Below are 21,058 nucleotides of genomic sequence, written 5' to 3'. Positions count from 1 at the left end.
TAAAGTTAGTGTTCCATGTCTTTTAAAATTAATATGGGAATGCTAGTCCTATATCCTTGCCTTGAACTGTGATGAAATGCATAATGAAAGTACACACAAAAAAAGATCATTTGTACCATTCACCTTTTAAATAAACACAACTACAAATTACATAAACACACATGCCCTTTCTAATGACTTGCCCGAGGTTGGGTTTTTATTTCCATCACTCTTGAAAAACAAAAGAACAGAGAGGTGAGGAATTGCCTAGGATCATGCCACTCTGCTGAAAATCTCCAAGGGAACTCATTTATGTTGATTTCAGTACAATGGAAGGAAAGCACAAGATATTCATCAAATTAATTTCTTAAGCAGTTCAGTATGTCTTTTGGCCTTTGAGCTGTCTAATGTGTATCTCTCTCTCTCAATATGGGCAATAAGTTAATGTGTAAAGTCACTTTAAATATCCTTATTTACCATATGTGTTAATTACAGTTAAGTCATGTGATATGGTATATTTTCAGTCATAAAGTTAGCATCACGTACTGGCAACCAAGACAAGAAAGAAATAACAATCAAGGAGACTGCTTTATTACCTATCTTTGTGGCTTCCTCTGAAACTGTTTTTTCTTTCATTTTCTGTTGTCGCTGGACTGTCCTGTTTTTTGGTCACTGCAGCGACAGGACAGTCCAGGGCACATACAAAGGGAGCTCCATATAATGTTGATTTTTTTTTTTCCAGTGGTTTTCTTTTGGTAACCAAAGACTTTTAACAGTGAGAAGACTGAGGAAAATTTTGCCATTTGATTATTTTTGCCATTTTTCAGTTTGGGCTTTGTTTAGAAACAGGATTATTTTCTCTCCAAATGTTTCTTATTATCAGGGATCCTGTATTTTTTTTTTTTTTTCTCTTTCAACATTGCAAACTGATAAAATTGAAAAATTCTCGAATTTAAAAACCCTAAATCTGTTTTTCCCACAGTTAAAATGACACACACACACACACACACACACACACACACACACACACACACACACACACACACACACACACACACACACACACACAAATATTGAAGGAGAGAAATCAGTTGAACACAATGCTGTCTTGAAAAATTTACAATTTTAAAGACGTTTGGAAGCCTACCAGTATCTCAATCACTATGATAACATAAATTCTAAATACCTATAATTTTTGTGTTTGATTATGGGATTTTTCTCATGGAAAATCAGAGCTCCCCCTACCCTCTTAATTCACCAGGATGCGGATCCAGCTGTGGCTGCGTCTTCTCCCCTCCCGCTTTGCGGCACTGAACAGCTTGATGTGCCATTGTCATTACCCTTCACTCTGCACCCACAACCCCCTTGGCACTGCTGGTACCTCTCACTCCTGACTCACAGAAACCCCACTTCTGCTGATGCCCCTTAGTCTTGATCCACAGCCTCCCCACCTCTGGCACCCCTCACTCCCTACCCACAGCCCTCTGGGCCCTGCTGGTTCCCCTCACTCCTGACCCATAGCCCTTTGGCCCTGTTCATGCCCCTTACTCCCTAACTGCCAGCTCCCGCCAGCTACCAGGGTTATGGGAACAGGGACCCAGCTCCCCCTCCCCCTTAGGCAGGACAGCTGGAGTGGAGCCCATGAGGAGGGGTGGATGCAGGTTGACAGCTGCAGGCTTGGGCTCCCCACCCTGCTGCCCTCCCTCCAGGGCCTCTACAACCCATTGGATGAGTCCTGGTATGGGAAAGCAGAGCTAAGTTGGCAGAGGGCATCCCGCCATGGAGCATGGGGCTCCTGGTGCCTGTACTGAGCCTCTCTGCCCTGCTCTGCCTTTCTGCACTGGGTCCCACCTGCTGGGCCATGGAGGTCCCAGGAGGAGAGCAGTAGGGTTGGCAGCCCCAAACTCACAGCAAGCAGCCTGCATCTGTCCCACTCTGTGCACAAATCTGGAGGGCATAGGCCCCCCATTTCCCCTCCCCTGAGGAGTGCATGCAGTGGTGGGGAGCTAGCTGTTCCATCACCCTCTGGATGAGCTGCCCATCGTGTAGATGAAACGGGGGCCCTAAATTGAAACAGTGGGTTTTAAAAACCACTGCTTGAATTTAGGGCTGATTAAACTAGTCCTAGTGGACTCCAAGATGAACATGAGTCGGCAGTGTGACGAAACCATCAGAAAAGCCAATGGCACTTTATCGTGCATCAGCAGATGCATGACAAATAGGTCCAAGGAGGTGATACTTCCCCTCTATCGGGCGCTGGTCAGACCGCAGCTGGAGTACTGCATGCAATTCTGGGCGCCGCACTTCAAGAAGGATGCGGATAACCTGGAGAGGGTCCAGAGAAGGGCCACTCGTATGGTTAAGGGCCTGCAGGCCAAGCCCTACGAGGAGAGATTAGAGAAACTGGACCTTTTCAGCCTCCGCAAGAGAAGGTTGAGAGGCGACCTGGTGGCTGCCTATAAGCTTGTCAGGGGGGCACAGAAGGGAATTGGTGAGTATTTATTCACCAAGGCGCCCCCGGGGGTTACAAGAAATAATGGCCACAAGCTAGAGGAGAGCAGATTTAGATTGGATATTAGGAGGAACTTCTTCACAGTTCGAGTGGCCAAGGTCTGGAACAGGATCCCAAGGGAGGTGGTGCTCTCCCCTACCCTGGGGGTATTCAAGAGAAGGTTGGATGTGTATCTAGCTGGGGTAATGTAGGCCCAGCACTCTTTCCTGCTTATGTAGGGGGTCGGACTCGATGATCTATTGAGGTCCCTTCCGACCCTAGCATCTATGAATCTATGAATCTATGAAACCCCCATGTCATGTACACACCCTGCTGACTTACCTGTCTCTGCCAGGGAGGGGAGGGTGAGCTGCCAGCGGGTAGAGCGGTCCCTGGGTTTGGGGGCTGGTGCTTCCCTCCACAGCAGCAGCACTCCCCACCCCCACTACAGGCAGCACCTGCCTGCAGCCACCCAGCTTGAGCAGTCCCAGGAATCACTGCAGTCATGAAGGGAAGCACTGGCCCCTACACAGCTCAAACAAGCAGGCAAACTCTGGGGAGGGTGGCGGGGTGGAAGTCAGGCTCACCACTTTTCTTGGGCAGAGCCTGCTTTGCCAGGCTGCCTGCAGGGCTTCTTACAGAGCTGTGGAGCTGCAAAGAGCCCAGTGCTTTGCTCTGCAGCTATAGGGGCAACAAACTAAAAATCCTCAAAGGAATTTTTAGTTTGCTCTGTCGCAAGTCATTTAAGGTGCATTATGCTGCTGAATTTCCTACAGCAGCTGGAATGAATTCACAATATGCCATCAAGGTGTGAAAAAACTAACACCATCAAAGCAGTGCAAAAGCATGTAGTCCACTTAGTGTCATGTGCTCTCATTTCATATACACATGGCCCGTGATTCTCTCCTTCTCCCTGTCTGGCTCTGAGACTGAACATTTTGGTCCCTGGGCACCAAGCACCACACACTGCCCTGTCTGGCTAGCAGCCCCAACCCAACCCAACTCCATCCCTTACTATGGAGGCCTCACCCCACCCCGCTCCAGACTTATCTGGGAACTGCAGAAGCTGCACACACCCATGCACATGGTGCTCCCTGCCTGATTGCCCTCCCCTCGCTGCCCCCAGACTCTCTTGCAGGCTGGAAGTCTACCAGCCTGCAAGGGGAAACCTGCTGTTTCCCACATTTTTTCTTCCTTTAAAGGAGAAAATCCAGGTTTTTGTCCTTAAAATTAAAAACTCCTCATTTTACCACCTTTTCCCATGGAAAACAGAAAACCCAGGTCCCTGAATTTATTATACATTTACACTTTTCATATAAACACATTTAAACTAATGGTTTGCTCACACACTCCACTTTCTATATGGATTGGAATATACCAAAAATTATTTTCAAATATACTAAAATTTAGGTGAATATTTTCCCACTTATCTCTACTCAGATAAGTGCATTTATAGAAGGGAAGGAGGGTCTAGTGATCAACAGACTAGCCTAGGAATTGTTAAATCTCAGCTGAAATCTTTCTCTACTGCAGGCTTCTTGTGTGGCCTTGGGCTAGTGCTTTAACATATCTGTACTTCTGTTCCTCATTTTTTTCAAAGTAGTTCTACATAGAATCATACGCTCATAAGATTGGATGGGATTTAAATAGAATATTCTCTTGTAAAGTAGGATATCATGAAGATAAATACATTTAAGAGATTGTGAAATGTTCAAATAATAAACACATTGGCATAAGTACCTTGGATAGATTTTTAAATAGGCATAGTTTTCAGACAAAGTAAGAAATAGAAAGATGAGTAAATTAGCACCCTATGGCCAATTTTCACATGCCCTTTAAAAATACAATGGCCACACAATCTTCAATCTCAATTCAGTTGAATCTGAATCTTGTTCAGGTTCAGTTTTGTTCTCCTTTGATTATCCACTCAGATTTGAAATGCTTCATTTTGTAGAGGGATTTGAAATGTTTAAAAATAATGTCTTTTCATACCTAAGACTTTAGACATGTTTGGATTGATATTGCAAATTTATCCTCTTTACAGTTTGACATCCGACCCAAAAGGAGATGTCAGGTAGCCATGTTCAGATCCATGGACTCGTATCTGATCCCTTCCAAAACTGGAAGATTTAATCCCAGATTTTGTGTTTTATCTCGTTCCAGTGTATTATACTACTCCCTTGCCAACTTTGTGGTCAGATACTGTGAATGAACTCTATCTCTTTTTGTTCGACTTCACTGTGACAATTTGGGCAAACTTGGTAATGAATATTGATCTGTACCCTATTATGTAGTTTGTTTATTAGATTTCTTGGATGGCATGTTGGAATGTCAACTAGGCAGTTTCAACATGTTTCACCACTATTATAAAGTAAGCCATAAAGGCTGTCAAATTATTGAGTTAACCTTAGAAAAGTTGACCTTTGGCCAACTGGTCAACTAGGAAAATCCAGCCTGAGACAGGGCAGGGGGTGGAAATCCATCTTGAACAATTACTTAAATAATTTGACTCAGATAGACATGGGGTAAGCGATTTTAAAAAAAAAAATACAAAACCCCCAATATCCTTCAAAAGGAAAAACAGAGGGGATAGGTACTCTATTAAATGCAGATAGGAGTAGGATGCATCTCAGAAGTTCATGGCATACTAAAAGAATGTAGGTTGATTCTGTTTCCTGTAATTCAAGAAGGCAGGTCATTTAATTTATTGTGTGGTGAAGTGTAAGATTAGATGAGATTAAATATGTGAATAGCCTATTTGGTTTTTACACTCATTTTCTATAATGGTTTGGTCAATTGGCTAATTCTTGTTTCAAAAAGGTACTTTCTCACTATATCACTGGTCACAAGCACCTGAAGAAAGGATCAAGCAAATGCACAAATACTGCCAGGTCTGTTCAGTCATAAGCAGTTGGCATGGATACATTACTGTATGCAGATCTTCTTCCAAAAGTGATTGAATTGTGAGATTGCACCACAAGACAGATAAGGATATGAAATTTAAGTTCATAATTTTACAGGAAGGAAGCATTTTACCACCTGGTATGCTAACACTGGCTCCCCCCATCTCCACCTGAGGGGGCCCTTAGGAACCCCCAAATGCAGGGGCTCCTCTGGGACCATGCCTGAGGGCCCCCCCTGACCCAGCCCCTCCTCCTGCTGGGACATGTTCACTAACCAGGAGGAGGGTACAGGATGGCTCCCTCCCTCCCTCTCCCGTACCCACCCACCCACCTGGGGGATCTTTCCTCCTTCCTTCCCTCCCTAAGTTTTGTGTCCAGCAAAGATTCCAATGCAGTTGAGAGTAGCATGGCCCAACTCACCCAGCCATTCAGTTGGGCCATTCATCTCCACCTGAGGGGGCTTCTAAGGGATTGGGCATGGGGCCCCACCTTGACCCAGCCATTTTCCTGCTGGGACATATTCAGTAACCAGGAAGCGGGGTTCAGGATGCCTCCCTCCCTATTCCCCACCCCATCCACTCATGGCCTGACTCAGCTGGCTCCACCTAAGCCAGCTCCATCTGAGGGAGGCCCTTAGGGGACCGTGCCCCCTATCTGAGGGGGTCACCCAACCAAGCTTTGTGGGTGAGTTTGTTTAGTCTTCTCTCTTACAAGAAAATGCTGGCTGCACACTAGCACTGGCCAAGCATTTGACCTCCCTCCATCCAATAACAGTCCACCCTGCAACTTTGCAGTAATGCCATGACTCCATAAAAGTCTCACAGTTATCAGTAACCATGAAGGGCCAGTAACCAGGCTGCCTGCCTGCCTGTCTGCCTCCCTCCCTCTTGCCCTCCCACCATGCAGCCATCCATCCATCCATATCTTATCAAGGGGGATTATTCAAGGGACCATGGGAGCATATTGTGAATTGGTGTTTTATCCTATTGTATTGTGTTTGCTGGCAATAGCTGTACTTCAGAAAAAAAATGTGTTCAGCAGTTGACTACCAACAGCATTGTTGAGTAAAATATAATATCTATACTGTTTAAGCTTTATTGTGATTTCTTAATCAAATTGATTGCAATTCAATTTATTGTGGAAAAAATAAAGACGAGGAACAAAAAATTCTGATTTGTGCTTGCTCCTGCTTGATTTCAGGGCATGAACCTGGGGAAGCAGTCTGCTGCTGGCCAGGGGTAGCAGTGAATGCAATAACTTCACAGGCTGGACACAAAGGTGGTCAGGACCCGTATTTCAGATTGGTTGGCCTCCCCCTGAGGCACCTCAATAATATGTTTGAGGATAGCTATCTGCTGCATAACACTTCTGGTCTCTCTATAGGGAGCAGAGTGCTTTCTGAAATCCTGGCCTTGGCTAATTAGCAGCTCCCTGCTTAGCTGAGACCCATCTGATGAGGACATGCTAATACCTAGTGTAGGAGAAGTAGGAAATTTCTTGAATTTGAGTGAAAGGAAGTTCTCATACAATGATGCTTTCTTTGAATACACTTGATTCAGCAGAGGCTTAGAGGTAGCTGAACCCTGGATTCACAGATTACCCTGGGCTACCTTGAGTGCTGTTCCTCATTTCCCTCTCACCTTCTCCCTGTCCTTTGAGAAGGCTGAGAGGAGAGAGAAGGGGGGGCAGTCTGCAAACCCAGCTCCAAAAGGTGCTGCATGCAGGATTTTGTAAAGAAAACATCACACTGCAAAGAAAGCATTGGAAAAAAAATCATTTTTGCCTTGCACCTCCCATAACAGTACAGCAGGCAAAGAAAATACTCATAAAAAGAAAAGAAAAAGAAAGATCTTTTGGAGCTGCAGCCACAGGCATTAACTTAAACCCCCCACCTCCCTCAGCTACCATGCATATGAAATGCATTACAATGCATTAAAGACTTACTAAAGTCTTTAAACACTTGCTAAAGGCCCTGGGAGGTCCATGCATGGCAAAGTTTTCCAGATTGCCTGTTTGCCGCTGGGGGTTGGTGGGGTTGTTTATTCTTTTTCCTTACAAGACATGCTGGCTGCACTGCACCCTAGCTAGCATTTAACAAGCATTTCATGTCCCTTCCTCCCTCCAATAACAGTCCTCCATAAAGCACCCCCAAGCACAGCATCCCCAATGCATTGAGGCAGGGACAGTTTCCAAAAACCAACCCAAACATCCACACACCCCAAAGAAAACATGTAATATATGGAGCAAAAATAAAACACTACTGAAAATGATGCAGCTTTAACAATAACAATATACAACTTAACAATATAAAATATATATAAAATGTAAAAAATACCCCAAAAAACTGAAGATTTTTTTAACTCTACTCTTCTTCACTATCTTCACTCTACTCTCCCTGTTACTGGGCTGTGGGCTGGTTGCTGCCCCTGGCAAGTTCTGCCTACAAAAGTTTTCTGCAAGGAGGGGGAAAAAGGAAGAACAGGAAGAGGAAGGGGGGTTGGCACACAGTCAAAAAACTGGTCTTTTGTCCCCCCACCCCCCACACACATACACAAGGCTGGTGGGACATATTACCTAAATATCACCCAGGATGGTGCATATCCTGGGTGTCAGGTCTGGCAGGAAGCATCCTACCCCTGGACCTTTGGTCATGGTTCTGAAATGAAATGTGATGAAGTTCCAAAGGTTTGCAATACTGAAGGAAGTCATACAACCACTCACTCCAAAGTTTCAAACTACTTGCAAACAACTTACCATTACAGTGGTGCTGCAGCTATTATTGGGATCTACGTCCACTGCAATGGCAGCACACAATGGGGTTCTGGGGGTCACAAATGGAGGGTACATGGGGGGAGGAGGAGGACGGGGGGTACTTGGGCGGGGGCGGAGGACATACACTATAAGTGGTGGGGAGGGTGGAAGAATGAAGAGGGGAAAATTAAGGGATTATTTGTCTCCCCCATTTTTAAATAATTGGTGTGAGTGGGCCCGTGCTGACCTGAACTGCGTGCTGTGAGGGAGGGGGAATGAGTGAGGGAAGGGTAAAAAAGAACACAGTGGCACCTACTGGCTAAAGGCTGGACCACAGCGCCCCCTCATGGAAAAGAGGATTAATTAGAAGTCTTTGCAGTCCCTGGCTGTTTGCACAAACAAATCCACAGTTGGAGCAACGTAACTGGAGAGCTCCGCAATACACATCTCTGAGTAGTATTAGTTTAAGGCGCTAAATGGACTTTAGAGTGGCAAGAAATCCTGGGTCATGCAAACACAAATGCAGTTCTGTTGGTGAAAATGGGAAATACCTTTTCATCTACACATGCCCTAGAATGCCAATTCCATTGAGCAGCTTCAGGAACAGGAGAAACTATTTCATTTAGGAAACACTGTCTGTTGATGTCTTCAAAGTAAAATTCTCTTTTACTAAGAGTAACGTAAGAGTAAAATTCTCTTTTAAAGTTTGCTATAAAATTATGAAAGATTTTAGTTTTGACCTCACACGCAAAAATTAGTTGTGACTGTTCAGCTTTTTTTATCACCTGGAACTTTCATGAGGGAAGCACAGATAGTATAGCAAAGCCTCAAAAGTGTTCAGTACAAAACTCCAAGACTTGGTGGCAAAGGGCTTCATTACATAGATGTGAATATGCAAAAGCTTTCTGAATATGTAGAAACTCTATTCTTTACAGTAGCAAGGTAACTGGAATAGTAACTAAGGCAAACCAAACAGCTGTCTTCCGCACTGACTTTTGGGAGGGGCACAAAAATAACAGCTGCTACTGCCATTGCTCAGGGTCCTATGATGCCTTGTAGCACCTCTAATTCTTTCTCATGTTTTAATTTTACTGATGATTGTTTATACTGTACGTAACTACCAGCAGGAGCTTTTAAATTTCACATGTATCTCTCTTTATTTTGCTTTTCCATTACAAAGTGGTAATTTGTCTTCTACTTAGGTTTAGATATTAGAGCAAAATAATGATTTGTAGGCATTTCTATCTAAAATTGCATTTTATAGTATCTCAGTAAACACAAGAAGTATCCCTATGTAAATCATTCTTTTCATATACTATGTTGGCTTAAAGGTATTTTTCTTTGATTCATATTTGTACTTCACTCAGATAACATAGATGTGAATGTGAACTTCCCCAAGGACATTACTAGCCCCTGTTTCTGTTTAAAATGGCATGTAAAACTTATCAATTGTGTATCTGTCCTTAGCCAACAATAATATAGTGATATTTCATTTAAATAGTCTAAATACCAGAACAGCTTTACTATATATATAAAAGAAATCATTTACTTTCCCTGGGAAAAAAGGACTATTTTCAAAGTATATGAAGGAACCAAGCGCTGAAAAATGACAAGGAGTAAAATATAGGAAAGATGAGCCTAAAGTAAAAATAGAGAAAATTGTCTGGTAATTGTACTATGTAATATCTGAGGTAAAGAGTACTGTGGGACATAACTCAAAATATAGATTCAATGGAGAACCTTGAGGCTAAAATTCAAATAGACTCAAGGTGATACATGGGAAGATATAATTGTGCCTATGAGGAGTTTAAAGAGTTTTTCTAAGCAGTATACAGTATTTGAGAAATGAGAAACAGAGACACTACAAGAAAAGTTTACATAGTGCATAGGTGTCAAACATCTGGCCCCCTTTGATGTATTTTTGTGCCCATATGGCACATTCAGGTTCTGCAGAATATTATCTTTCATTTTAAAGAAAATGTTTGTAACCATCTTGAGTAACTTTAGATATAAACCATGTAACAGCTAATTGAGTGTTGTTTCCCAGAGCCTGCAGATAGCCAGAAACAATGATTTTGAGAAGCATAAACTTTCTTCCTCACCAGTATTTTCTTTAGAATGTTAAATCTAAAACTTCACAAAGAACACTTTAAATGCCATGTAATTGTTGATAATTCTACTGAATGAAGCGGGGAAGTGGTCAGAGTAAAGGAATGAAGCCTTCACAAATGGACGGCAGTCGCTAGGAATCTGGGCAGGGCTACAAGCATGAAATAGAAAATATTTTTTTTGCAACGTGAAAGCTGAATTTTCACAAATCTAACCTGATCTGTTAGGGTAGCAGAACAATAGCCAGGGCTGATAGTACCACCTATTATTCAAGTTGTCTGAACATTCTGATTATAGTATTTAGTTTTCAGTTGCTTATAACTTGGCCAATATCGAGCAGTTTTGACAGGAACTTTGGGTGTTGGGTCTGTCAGGCTGATTTTTTTTTTCAATGTCAGTGATTTCCAAGAATTGAACTGGAGTGTCTTTTATGTTATTTTGCCCCATTAGAAAATTCTAGATACCCTTCCTTGCCGGGAGGTGGGGGTGGGAGGAGGGAGGTTGGGAAGGGAAATCTTGAGAGCCCCAGTGCTATGGAGCAGAGATTGAGACATTTTTGCAAGTGGTTTGAATGATGTGCTTTCAAAATCTAACCAAATTTGTTCAAGTTTTCTAAAAACTACTGCTTGCAAATTCTCAGAAACATTTTAATTTTTAGCAGCTACATTTTTTAAGCTGTCCATTTTCTAGCCCAAGGCTGAACATATACACTGTCCATTTCATAGCCTCAGGCTGAGCAGGATTTTCCCTGAAATTTCAGCTCTGGGCTTTTGGGGCCTGTGCCAGATAAAATCCAGCCTCTGGTACTGGAAATGGCATGAATCTCTCAGTGATGTCTCTCAATACTTGGCTCAAAAATGTGAAGGATAAAGTTTTGTAGTTTAATTGCTAATGGTTCAGAGAGTAGAGGTAGGGCTGGAGGCAGCCCGTTTGGAGTCAGTTGAAAGAACCTGGCAATGGTCAGTTACAAGAAAACTAATTAGGGGCTGGTCTGGCTACGCTGCACTGAGGAGACTGGGACTGGATGAGGAAAGAGACAGGGGAGGAAGATGGGATATGGAGATAAACCATAAATTGGATGAAGAACCTGAAGAAGGAGAACAGGACTGGGAGTTAGTTGAGTTTGAGGGAGTAGATGAGTAGACCTTAAAGGAGGCCATTATAGAGAAGTGGGAGATGAGATGGATGAAGTGGCTTGAATGAGATAAATGGAGACTAGCTAGGCAAGGATATTGGGGGTTTGGAGGCTGAGAAGATGGAAAATTGAAGGGGTGAAACAAAATTACTCAGCAGATTGGAGTGGGGATAAGAAACCAATTGGTGGAGTATTGGCTAAGTAAGGAGGATGGGAATAACACAAGGACTCAGGGGTGGGAAGAAGATAGGACATAGGGGGTAACATCTGAGAGAATAGACAGAAAAAAAATTGTGCCCACTTCAGTATAATTCTCCTCAAACTCTTGGTATTTAATCTCAGGTTCTTGAATCTCACTGTTCCTCTGTTGTCACCATCTGTCTGTGAAACCTATTGGCAAAATACTCCACCTCCTACTAGTGCAGGCCCACACAGGATAGTAACCTACTGCTGCTCTTAGTTGCTCTGTAAGCTCAAGGGACAAAGTTCTATGTGGTAGAACTAACAGTTCCAGCTTTGCTGATGACCTTATCAGTCAGAGTCTGATAAAATGATTTTGTTTATTCAGTTCCCATATATATATACATACACACACTTACCACATAGACTTTTGTCTAATATATATAAAAATTCTAGATTAGTTGAATATATATATATATTAGCTGAAACTGACTTTGCTGCAGAAGATTAATTTGATTTTTCTAATTTTTATAACCTTTTGTCATAATCATCATCATTTTCACTTTATGGTTTATGCATCATTGCCTGTTCCAACTTCAAAAGCTTTCAGATCATCATTTCCATCTGCTTTCTTCTCTTGTAGACTATAATTGAAATTTTTGACATGGGCGAGCTACCAACCCCCACAATCTGGCCTTCAGATCTGGCCTCCAGAATAAGAGATTTAATTTGTACAGATATAAAAAACGGTATTAAAAATGGTTCTAGTATAAAGAGGCCATCAGAGATACAGAATATGAAAATTAGGGTTACTGTGCAACCTTAATTTAGATCTCCTGTGCATATGCATTAAGTTATTTAGTTTAATTACATGGTAACATACTAGTCTATATGATCTCTGTCTTAGTACATAGGATTAATCTTCTCTGGGGTAAATTAAGGCTGTGTAGTGAAAGAAACCCCTGCCTTATTTCTTATTAATACTGAAAGGAGTTCAGAGTTGCAGAAAGAGAAAGAAGGCTGCCTTAAGGTTAAGGTTTCTGTTTAACATAATTAGAGTCCCTCTTTCAGAGTGCCTACGTAATCTAAGGCAAGTCAGTTAAACCACACTTTTTGCAAGTGATCACAAGCTGTGTTGTTCATGTTCTGGTTGCCCTACTTGAGGCCCTAGGGTGTGAGTTACAGAAGTACTGAGCAGTCACAGCTGTAGCTAAAATCAATGGGAGCACTACTCTGAACACATAAAGTGCTATAAAATGGTACGTACTCTGAAAAATCAAATCCTAGGTATCCCAAATTGAACATCTGGAATTTCTGGACATTTTTTAAGTTAATTTCCCTTGACCTCAGTCCCTCATCTGCAACATATTGATGATAAATTACTTCAGCTCGTAGGGATATTCTGAAAATAAAATAGTTAATATTTGTGGAGTACTGAACTGCCATAGGGATAGATGCTACAGAAAAGCTCATGGGCAAATTGATAATTGTGTTTTCAAGGCAGATTTTGGAGAATGTGGAGGAAATGAGGCATGGGGCCATACACTGAGCAGTGAGGAGAAAACGTAGTATTGAATAGCTAGCTGCTCATTAGGTAGCACCACTCTGTGTATTGAATGATGAGGCAGTTCAGTGGGAAGAAAAAAAACAGGATGCTGTAGTTAAAAATTCAGAACCAGCTCCAAATCATTCTTACTGGGTGTGTCTACATGTGCATTTGCTCCAGGGTGGGTTTACTCTAGAAATTACTCAAGAGTAAGTCCACCCTGGACAGGCTTCTACAAGTGCAGGGAAGCAGGAGCAGATCTGCTGCTGTTGTAAACAGTCTGCTCTTGCCCCCTGTGGCCCTACACTGGCCCCTGAAGCAGCCAGAGGGAGCTTAGGCTCCCTCTGGGTGCTAGTTCGGGGCCTGGTAGGGAGCATGGGGCCAGGAGATAGCCATCTCCTTGTGGAGGCTGAGAGGTCCTGGCCCGGCCTGTTCCCCAGCCAGGTCCACAATCTTGGAGCTGGGCAGAGAACAGGCTGGGAGCGTGTTCCCAGGCCCTGCTCCACAATTGTGATTGTGGAGCTGCAGCTGGGAACAGTTTTCCCAACCCTCTCTCCACAACTGCAATCAGGAAGTGAGGGCCGGGAATTTCCTGTTGCCAAGGCAGGGGAAATTGTCCCTGCTCGAGCTCTGATGCCCAGGTAGCAGGTGGCTTCTAGGGACCAGGAGCAATCTCCCACTCCCTGCTGCCTGACTGACTGGGAGCCAATTTGTTCCCAGTCAGCTGTCTACAGCACATACCATATGCCATAGTAAGTAATCACTAGTAAATTCCATGTATTTACTGGTAGCAATTAGAGCAAATTACTGTTCAGTAAGGGTCTGCACATGTAGGCAGTGATGCTTACCATGAATGCTGTGTGCCCCCAGAGACTGGGGGGGCATGGCAAGCTCCCACAGGTGGCAGTGGGAGCATGGCGGCAGCAAGTGGTGAGCTCCCACAGGTGGCTGCAGTGCTGTTGGTGGTGGTGGTGGTGGCGGGGGGGGGGGGCTGGCAACCACCCACAGATGCCACTGGCAGCATCAATGGTGGTCAGTGGTGATTGTTGACCACCCGCAGATGCTGCCAGCAGTTTCGACTGTCGGGGGCGGGGGGAGGTGGTGAGTGGCGACTGCCCGCAGGATCCGCCAGCAGTGTTGGCATGACATTTTTCAGGGTGTGCACCACCAAGCTCAGGGGGTGCACGTGCACCCATGTTCACCCTTTACACATCACCAATGATGCTTACTATGCAATAATTTGCTCTAATCCCAAATAAAGTGTCTTATGTAGATGTGCCCACAGATGCTTAAACTGATTGTAGGTGGAATTGAGGCAATTAAATCACAAAAAGCTTTGCAGGGCAGTTCCAGCCCTGTGGCCGCAAAACTGCTTAGCTGCCTAGAATCATGGGCTGTCTCCATTTTGGTATGAAGTACCTAGACATAGGCTTGTATGCATGCTCAGAAGCAATCAGATCAAGCCTCCTAGCCCCTAACTCCCATGTAAGCACCTTTGTAGTGAGGTGAGAGAGAGAGATTGTGCAATAAATAGTGCATAACCACTACCATTTGCTCAATTATGAAAGTCACTGTGGGTGCTTTGCTTTGCATTAGATATCCTGATCAGGGATATAATCCCTTCCTGAGTGCTGTGGATATTGATATGATGGAAAGACCCACTGTGCAGCCCTGAGTGGCCAAACTTCAAGGAGGAGAGGGAGTTCACATGCCCACTGGTGGCTAACATTTCTTCATTTTTAGTTGTAGGTTCCTCCCTGCTCTGTGTTTTGACAGTGTGGATCACCCTTTGGGGGTGTCTAGCATTCTTCATTATATTTATATAGGGGAATCCTAGGTGCCTAACTGCAGTGATCTGGATTGTCTTCCTGAGCACTGGTATCTAAACTTTGGATGTTGCAAGTCCTAAATGAAGAAGCTTTTGAGAATGTTTTGGATCTGTATCCAATAGGTCCAAATTAAGTTTGCATGAATAACCTTAATTTCCTAACTTGAAGTTTTACTTTGCAAATTTAATAATATTCTTTCAGAAATCTTTGTATATATAAACATCAATATCATTTCCCTTTTATGTAGCTTAAATTTTCTCTTCAATATTCCTGTTACATATTTTATATGAGGGCTATAATGTTTATCCCAGGGAAAACTGTACATCAATGGATTTGTTTTTTGGACAAATAATACCAGTTATATATTGTAGTATGGAAAGAATTAATAAAGGCAGATTTTATAATTCATTTGAAATTATTAAAACTTTTTTTCAAGACATAAGCACAGTTCAGTTAAAGTGAAAATGTTTGAACAGTCTCTCTGTGATTAGTACTCCATGAGCTATGATGAGGTCAAAAATGAAAATAATATAGTAAAAGCAGATTTGCTTCTGAGGCTCTTTCTGACATACCTGCCAAGCCACTTGGGTGCAGTTTAGTCCATATATGACTTTTCACAGCATCCTGTAGATGACTTGAATAAATGACAAACTAGTGCCATAAGAACCTCTCTAAACCACACCACAGGTGCATCTACACATGCACTTTAGTGCAGTTTACTAATTAGCTCCACAGTAAAGCATCGCAGTCTACACATGTGCTGATATTAGGGAACAATAAACTACTCAACTCCACCGTAGGATAATACTGTCGGGGAGTACTTTACTGTGCTGAAACACATGTGTAGACAGTGACTGGGGGCATAAATTGTGCCTGGTCAACAAGACACCCGGAACCCTACTCTGCTCTGGCTCAAATTGCTGCTGTCCTGAGCACACATGTAAACACTGTGTCCAGGAGCAGTTCACTCCATCTCAAAGTTGTCTGGAGTTTATTGTATTGCATTAATTGCAGTTGTAGATGCACCCTGTAGTAGTAACAAATGGATTAAGTCAAGATAGTTTGGAAGCAGTTACTTAACTCCCAGTTGTGCCTTTCAGAAGTTTCCTTTTGGTATGTAATAGAGTTCCATGATATTAGTTATGTGCAAAATAGTTATTATCTGTGATAAGGACCATCTAAGCAAATGAACTCTTCGGACATGCTGTTTTTGTTGTTTTTATAATTGATGATTTACATTAAAGGAGAGCACAAAATGTGCTCAGAATAAACATGTATTAAAGCATTGTTTCTGCCCTAAAAAGTTTAGAATAACAATATTTTGCATTATACAATGCCTTCTATCTAAATATCTCCTAGAGCTTTTCAAATATTAATTCTGTTTAACAACATGCTTATGTGGTAAGTAACTGTTAGCTTCATTTCACAGATGAGGAAACAGGCACTGAGAAATCAAATGACTTATTCAAGTATTCAATTTATTTATTTATTTATTTATTTTCTTGTGTGGTATCATACAAACTGAGTACCTCACATGCATTGAAGTAGAATTTCTAAAATATTCCTATTAGGTAAGAAAATGCCATTACATCCATTTTACAAATGGGGCCGAGGAACAGAATGTGTGATGGAAGCAAAATCACATATAGGAAATATGAAGAAGTGGTGGGAACAAAACCTAGATTTATCATGGATCCCATGAATTTTACTCACATTAAAATATTATGATACATAGTAAATTAATCACAATAATATTAAATATTGAATCTCTATATATGGCTCAATGTATCTATCTATCTATCTAAAATGAATCGATGTCTAGTTGGGAGAATGTTTAACGTGGAGTCCCTCAGGAGTCTGTCCTGTGTCCAGTATTGTTTAATATCTTTGTTAATGATTTGGCTGATGGGATTGTGTATGTGCTTAGCAAATTTATGGATGACATCAAGGGCTTCTCTAGATACTCAGATAAAGGCATGATAGGATCTAATGTGTGATCCGCACAGTTGTGCCTCCTGCCATGCCATGTGGGATCCGGTATCAGGGGAATCTAGTATCAGATCCTATCATGCCTCAGTGCTGGTGTAGGGGGAATCTGCTGTGCAGATAGGAATCCTATTAGCTGATGAGACTCCCATCTATGGCAGTACATGGGACACTGCCACAGATGGGAGTCTCATGGTGGGACTCTTATCCATGGTAGCCCAAAGGGAGCTGCCATAGATGGGAGTCTCATCAGCTGAAGGGACTCTGATCTGCCCGAGCCCATGGGGCACTGCTACAGGTGAATGTCTGGTCAGCTGGTAGGCTTGCCAGCCATGGTAGCCCATAGATTGATGCCACATCTGGATGTCCTCCCAGCTGCAGGACTCCCAGTGCACGGTATACCCCATAGTGTGCATGGTACACAGCTGATTGGGCTCCCAGTCTTGGGGATATAGGTATGTTACTCATGCAAATTAAAGCTGAATAGAAACCAGCTATGAATTTAGTATAATTTTTCCAGCTCTATTTTATAGCTGGAGCTTTTATGGTATGGTAGTTAATTTGCATGTGTGGTTAGTATAAATTAATTGCTCAATTAGCTCAGTAATTGTGTGATACATGTAATGTGTACATGGGACCCAAGCTGGGTGGAGTTGCAGGCATTTTAGAAGGTAGTGCTAGGATCCAGAATGACCTGAATAGACTGGAAAGGTGGAAATTTAACATGAACTAGTGCAAAGTCCTGAACTTGGGACAGAATAATTGTATGCACAACTGTAAATAGGGCAATGATTAGTTAGGCTTCAGTAGTGCAGGAAAGGACTTGAAGGTTACAATAGACCCTTAGCTGAATATGAGATACCAGTGTACTCTTGTTGTACTAAAGGTCAGAAGTATACAGGGTTGTATTAATAGGAGTGTCACTTGCAAATCAAGGGAAGTGATTCTTCCACTCTGTGAAGCATTGGTGAAACCTCACCTAGAGTGCTAGATCCACTTTTGGGCCCCACACTTCAAGAAGGATATGGACAGATTGGAAAAAGTCCATTAGAAAGCAATAAAAATTATTAGAAACCTGGGAAGCATGACTTATGAGGAAAGGCTGAAACACCTATAGTTATTTAGTAGGGCTGTGCAAAACTGTACTGTTCCATTTCGACTTGCATTTCAACATTTCGATGGAACAGCATTTCATTTCAAATTTCATTTTGATTCAAAACTGCTGGTCCATTTCATTTTGCCAAAACAGTTTTGCTGTTTTGACACTGTTTCAATGTTTTGCCCATGGGCTATAATAGGGAAGCTCAAAACAGCCTATAACTTTGTCATTTCTGGCCTTGTTTGGATTAATCTTGCAGGAACAGTAGCCCCTTCTGAGGGCATGAAGACTGCCAGCTTTCAAGGAGATAGGTGCAGGGGTTTCGGGGAAACTGTACCTCAAGCTTCTGACTAGCAAAACTCATGACATAGGTGACACTGTGTGTGTGTTAAGGTGCATCAGGGTGAAAGCTACAGGGGTGGTAGCCCCTGCTGAGGCCACAAAGCCTGCCAGCTTTCAAGCAGACAGGTGCAGGGGCTTCTGGGGCCCTGCACCTCTGGCTGCTGACAGGCAAAACTTGTGACATGGGTGCTTGTAGGATTGTCTGTCTTGGGGTATAGGGAGGTGAAAACTGCAGGCTGCTAGGCCCTGCTGTGGCCATGAAGCCTGCCAGCTTTCAAGGAGATAGGTGCAGGAGTTTGGGGGAAACTGTACCTCAAGCTGCTGACAAGCAAAACTCATGATATGGGTGACACTGTGTGTGTGTGTTAAGGTACAGTGGGGTGACATCTGCAGGCCTGCTAGCCCCTGCTGAGGCCACAAAGCCTGCCAGCTGTCAAGGAGATAGGTGCAGGAGGAATCTGGGTTCTGGGGCCCTGAACCTCTAGTTCCTGACAGGCAAAACTCATGACATAGGTGGGTGACACTGTGTGTGTGTTTTAAGGTGCACCCTCACTCAATGGACACCAAGGCAGAAGACAGGGTAGTTTAAACAATGCTGCCTTTTAATGCAATTTTTCCATCCCTCCCCCAGAGCACTGGGATTGGAAGGGACCTCAGGAAAGGATGACAGTCACTGGCCAGCTACTCAGTCAATAATGAGAGCATTCCTTCCCCTCCTTCCCACTTATTTCCCCTCCCTCTCCTTTCTTCACTTTCTGTTTCCCTTCAGGCAAGCCCAGCTTGAACTTCAAAACTGGAAACATTAAAAAAATTTTGAAACATTTTGACCTACCTTGTTTCATTTTTAAGCTGTTTCAAGCTCTCTGTTTTGTTTTGATTTTGCTGTTTTGAGCTTGAAATTAGTCAAAACAGCATCGAAACAAAACTGCTGATGAAATTTTGCACAGCCCTATTATTTAGTCTGAAGAAGAGAAGAATGGGGTTGGGGTGTGACTTGATAAAAGTCTTCAAAAAGTACACTTAAAGAGGATGGGGATGAGCTTTTCTCTGTGGCCATAGGGGACAGGACTAGGAACAATGGTTTCAAGCTGCAGCAGAGGAAATTTAGGTTAGAGATGAGGAGGAATTTTCTGGCTATAAGGGTAGCCAAGCATTTGAACAACTTACCTTGAGAAGTTGTGGATTTTTTATCCATCCCTAAAACTTTTCAAGAGCAAGTTGGACAGACACTTGGCTGGGTTGGTTTAGTCAGGGATGATCCTGCTTTGAGCAGGGGGCTGGACTAGATGACTTTGTGAGGTCCCTTCCAGCCGTACTTTTCTATGTGCATAAAAATCATTTGCTGCTAAGAGAGATTCTGCTTTAGTTCTAGTGCCTGGGAACTGTGGTTCTTCTCTCTGCTATCTTGATACCATAAGGACAGCTCTCTTCAGTTCTCCCAAAAGCAGTTTGGATATGGATGTGGAATTTTCTTGTAGTCTGTGTTTTCTCTTGCCAGTACTGGAGAAATACCTTGTTCTGCTGCTATTGGATTCACCATCTTTCCTTTCTTCAAGGGGCACTGAGGCATTGAGAAAGGTCAGGGTTCTACTTGGGGATATAATCTGTTAGGCTTTCAATGAGCAACCACCAAACCTGGAAGCAGAAGGGTATGTGGATTCCTCTCACCGTTAATCCCTCAGCCTGGTCTACATCTGTTCTTCTAGTTTGTTGTCTTCTTACCAGTCTGGGAAATGACAAACAACAGGAATGTGCAGTTAGATCAGGGATGACTAGAAGGCAGGATTCATGAGTTCTATCTGTAGCTTTGTCACTGTAACAGAGCGTGAAGTTGGAAAACAATCTGCATCTAAGCCTCCCTGTCCAAAAAGTATCCTCCTAAATTATTCCACCAGCAAAGAGGAGTGAATACTTCACAGGCAGAAAGAAGTGTCTAAAGGAGTGTATATATGTTCCAGTTTTCTTTATGCCCAGATGAAACTACTAAAGACAATATTGTGTGTGTGTGTGTATGTGTGTATATACACACACACACATATATATATTTAATATGATTCAAAATACAAAAAATGACCACGTACTTTGAGCACATGCATGTGCACACACACACACATGACCATGAAAGGTAGCACTGTTAAACTTAGAATGGTCTTTGGCCTGTAACCCACCATGAAAACTTAGGTATCACTTTGATGTATATATTTTTTCTCTTCAATGGAGCGAAGAAACTCTGACCACAGTAAATCAAACAAATGTGAAATGTCCAATAAACTATATTTTTATGACTCATAAACTACCATTACCTGTCATTAGGTTGATCTAGAAAAAATGTGGAGCTGAAAAATGCTGGGCAGGAAATCACTGGGAACTTAAAGTGTGCAAAGAATCCAGGATTATGGCCTTATTTATGACAGCATTATTCCTCATAGCAAATGCTATAATTAATGTTATAGCACCACTATTGCTATAATAGTCTACTTTCATATTTACGTAACTTTTTCAACAAGTTTCCTTTTGGCCTGAATTTACCCACAATGATTTTTTGGCTGCTATAAGTTAGGATAAGTAAATCGGCAGTTTAAAGTAGATGCCTCCTTTCAGCTCAGTGCTGGCCCCAGCCTCCCCTACCTCCCTTGGGGTAACTTGCTGTGTGCCAGAGAGTGCATGGGATAGGCATTCCCTAGGGACAACTAGCAGTGGCACAAGGT

The sequence above is a fragment of the Crocodylus siamensis genome, chromosome 3 (assembly GCF_052110815.1).
Source record: "Crocodylus siamensis isolate JL-2025a chromosome 3, ASM5211081v1, whole genome shotgun sequence".
Classification (NCBI taxonomy): Eukaryota; Metazoa; Chordata; order Crocodylia; family Crocodylidae; genus Crocodylus; species Crocodylus siamensis.
Note: the sequence above shows the minus strand (reverse complement) of the source record.